This window comes from Chiloscyllium punctatum, chromosome 16 (genome assembly GCF_047496795.1).
Source record: "Chiloscyllium punctatum isolate Juve2018m chromosome 16, sChiPun1.3, whole genome shotgun sequence".
Taxonomy (NCBI): Eukaryota; Metazoa; Chordata; class Chondrichthyes; order Orectolobiformes; family Hemiscylliidae; genus Chiloscyllium; species Chiloscyllium punctatum.
In genome coordinates this window covers 20,470,163-20,474,642 of record NC_092754.1, presented here as the reverse complement: position 1 = coordinate 20,474,642, position 4,480 = coordinate 20,470,163, and positions in this window count along the sequence as shown.

Genomic DNA, 4,480 nt, shown 5'->3' with positions numbered 1-4,480 from the left:
TAGCCTCTCAGCGCACCTTCCAGTGTCGCTTTTTACATTCCGACCCCCTAGTGGTGGGAAGACCGAGTGACACCTACCTCGATGACTCCTGGTTTAGTGGACAATAATCGGTGCAAGTGAATAATCCCAGCAGCAGGAATACACATGTGGAAATACCTAAACAGGGGCGGGAGTAATAAAATTGCAGATATGCACCATACATTTACCTGCACTCAGATTAGCGTCACCTGTAAAAATAACTCCTGCACCAAATCAATCGGATTGCAATAAGCGTGCAGAGATACACCACCATAGCTACAGAAGTACAATTAACCAGTGACAATAAGTAATCCAGTCAGGGATAGACTCCAGTAATAGAAATGCTACCTAAAGTCTTAATATAAGATTTAAAATTGCCAGCATCGACATGTGTAGCATTAAAGCTCTTCCGCAATGTAATTCCATGTTGGCCTACCAGGCCAACATCAAAGAAGATCTCCTGTTTCTGTAGGAATGTACCTCGGCAGTTGTAAGAAATGGTTGAGCTGGTGGGGTCATCCACATGGTCAGGAGTTAACGGTTGCTCTTTGTCCACCTTGGGTATTCTGTTGCAGAAAGCAACTTAATCTCCAAGGTTAAGAGGTGGCAAGTGTGCTCCTCCTTGTATCAGATAATTCTCCCAAGACTAATTTATGCATAAAGAGTACTTGTACAGCTATCCTTCAGCAGCTCCCACTGCTACTGGCAAGGTCCAAGCTGGTTATTCAGCCAGTGACTTCAATGAATTAACGATGCAGCTTGATGATCTGGAGTGGCTGACAGCAAACTAAATGCCACGTCAGAGCCAGATGGAACTGAACACTCCAGGACAGATTTCCTGTTTGTTCTCAGTCAACAGTGTTCTTCTCTGACCATTACCTCCTGCTGGCTGATTGTAACCTACAGGAGGGCCAGAGGAAGCTGAACATGAAACTGTCGACCCCTGAACACATTAAGGAACTCAACTCATGAGAACCATGAAACCCCTCTTTGCACCTTCAGCACACTGGTAGAAAGCAATCAAGGTGAACATCAAGAGGTTCTTTGTCCTCAAAGGTGTTCAGAGGTGAGAGAGAGAGAGACAGATGATGTTGTCCCAACTCCAGAAAAGCATGCACAACCTACTCCTGTTGCAGACAATGGGGGTGATGTCAAGAGGATCTCTGAGAGGTGAAGAACCAGTAAGCCTTCCTCTTTGCCTCGGAGTCCTCTAAAATAATCTTCCAGCCTAGGGCTCACTGTGGAGCAGGATGAGAGACGCTCACATTTCTTTTTCCAGAAAGTGCACAGGTAGAGCTCTGTGATCAGCAGCTAGGATGAAGAAGATTGCTCAATAACAATCTCAGTCTGATATTTTGACAGTGAACAAATTCTTTTCCACCAAACTATATGACAAACCTGTACAGTTTCCCAGTTGTTCCTGTCCTCTATCACGTAGGTTTTAGATGACAACACGTGAGAGTCGGGGCCAACTGGAGTCTCAAGATGAGCTGACTGAGTCCTCAAGTCCTTTCAGAAGAGTAAAACTCCCAGAAGTGATGGCTTACCTACTGAGTTATAGTCGACTCTGTGGAACTTGATTGGCTCGAAGCTGCTGGAGGTGTACGATGGTATGCTTTTGGGTAGTAGCATGTGTGCATCCATGAGGAAGGGCATCATCAACTGGGTCAATTCTGAACAAGACATGGTCATCTACAAATGGAAGGGGGGGAGAGAGAAAAATCTCACTGAAGAACGTAGACTACAAAAACCTGTCCAAGGTCGTCATCAACTGGGTCAAGTCTGCACGGGAGTCACCCTGACCAAACTTATGCTATACTAGATGGGAAGGTGTCTGAGTCTTGTGATATGCAGGAATATATTTGCATATCTGCAGGATGAGGGAGGGGATGGACACCTGCCCAAGAGAAGGTTTTTGATAGGATATTGCACTCCTACATGAGGGATGCACTCTCCAAATGGGCTTTGGAGAAGGAATATGCAATTAGATCTGACTGATCTACACAACCATAGAACATTACAGGGCAGTACAGGCCCTTCAGCCCTCGATGTTGCGCCAACCTGTGGAACCAATTTGAAGCATATCTATCCTACACTACTCCATTTTCATCCATATGTTTATCCAATGACCATTTAAATGCCCTTAAAGTTGGTGAGTCTACTATTGTTGCAGGCAGTGTGTTCCACGCCTCTACTACTCTGAGTAAAGAAACTACCTCTGACATTATCAATCCTCATTTTAAAGCTATGTCCCCTTGTGCTAGCCATCTCCGTCTGAGGAAAAAGGCTCTCACTGCCCACCCTATCTAACCCTCTGATTATCTTATGTGTCTCAATTAGGTCACCTCTCAATCTTCTTCTCACTAAAGAAACCAGCCTCAACTCCCTCAGCCTTTCCTAAGACCTTCCCTCCATGCAAGGCAACATCCCAGTTAATCTCCTCTGAACCCTTTCCAAAACTTCCATATCCTTCCTATATTGCGGTGACCAGAACAGTATGCAATACTCCAAGTGCGGTCGCACCCGAGTTTTGTACAACTGCAGCATGACCGCATGGCTCTGAAATGCAATCCCTCTACCAATAAAAACTAACAGACTGTATGCCTTCTTAACAACCCTATCAACCTGGGTGGCAACTTTCAGGGATCTGTGTACATAGACAGCGAGATCTCTCTGCTCATCTACACCACCAAGAATCTTACCATTAGCCCAGTACTCTTTATTCCTGTTGCTCCTTCCAAAGTGAATCACTGCACAATTTTCCCCATTAAACTGCACTTGCCATGTCTCAGCCCAGCTCTGCAGCTTATCTATGTCCCTCTGTAAACTGCAACATCCTTTGGCGCTGTCCAGAATTCCACCAACCTTAGTGTCATCCACAAATTTACTAATCTATTCTTCTACACCCTCATCTAGGTCATTTATAAAAATGACAAACAGCAGTGCCCCCAAAACAGATCCTTGCAGTACACCACTAGTAACTGAACTCCACGATGAATGTTTCCCATCAACCATCACCCTCTGCCTTCTTTCAGCTAGCCAATTTCTGATCCAAACCACTAAATCACCCTCAATCCCATTCCTCCATATTTTGTGCAATAGCCTATGTGGGGATCCTTATCAAATGCTTTACTGAAATCCATATACACCACATCAACCACTTTACCTTCATCCACCTGTTTGGTCACCATCTCAAACATCAGTAATACAGTCTCATCAATCTTTGACGACAGTCCATCAGGCAGTCATCAGCATGTAACATCTTTGAGGCCCACAGTCCATCAGGCAGTGGTCAGCACTAACGTCTTTGATGCCCTGTGGAAAAAGGTCATTTCTATTGGGTGGTTCCTTGAGCAGACTGTCAAAGTCATTTGGCAGAATCCCTCATTGCTTTCCAACATGCATCAAGGTGGTAAGAAGGGCACTACCTGTCAGATCCCTCTTGTATGCTGGACTTTCTGCCCAACTGCATGCTTCTCTCGAAGCAGCTGTGGTCGTGAAGAGACCATTGCACATCTCCTTCTGAAACGTGCCTTTGCAAAGATGGTTTGTTGAGGTTCATCCCAAGCAGCTCCATGATGTGTGGGTTTTACTGTATGGGCTGTTCCTTAGGATACACCCCGATACAAACTGACTGTGCCCAGAGGACCATCGACTAGATGAAAGATACTCTTTAATCTGCTTGAAATCTGTTGTTCTTCCAGTACAAAGCCTTAACCTTAACCATGTGTTACACATTCCAAGGTCCAGGACTATATACTAAGGGGTGCAATGAAGCTTGGGGCAGCTGCTACCAAGGACCAGTGGGGAAAGGCCACCACCTAATACCTGCCATAAGGTAATGAGGTCCATTAAGTTCAAGATCCCTCATTCTTTTAATTGAAATATTAATGTATTCTTGTCATGTTGATAAGAATGTCATGTTGAAAAAATGTATTCTTGTCATGTTGATAAGAATAAAATATATTTTTGCAATAAAAAAGATAACTGCTAACTGTATAGCATCAAAGAGCAATTTAAAAAATAGTAAAGGAAGGAAGAACGTCTTGGTCACATGGTCCCATTTGTGACCAAAATGGTCACATTTTATCAGTACTAAATTATTGACCTGGAAGTGGAAATTGGCTGTAGAACGGAAGACAAAATCAGGATTTGACAATTGCCAGCACATAACTAATGGTGGTGGTGTCCTGGAAGAACATGTAATGGTACCTCAATTATTTACTGTATTTATTAATGACTTAGATGATGGGAGAATAATGACACAAAGAAAAATTACATTCCTGGAGTTGAGCATATAATTACTGTTACTAATACTATATACTAATGGGTAAGTGAATAGTCAAAAATGGAAATTAGGTTTTGAACCTAAAAATTGATAGAACAGGGTACTGTCCAAATGATAAAAAAGCTAGAAACTGTGGAGGAACAGAGTCTTGGGGTCCAGTTACATAGATCATTA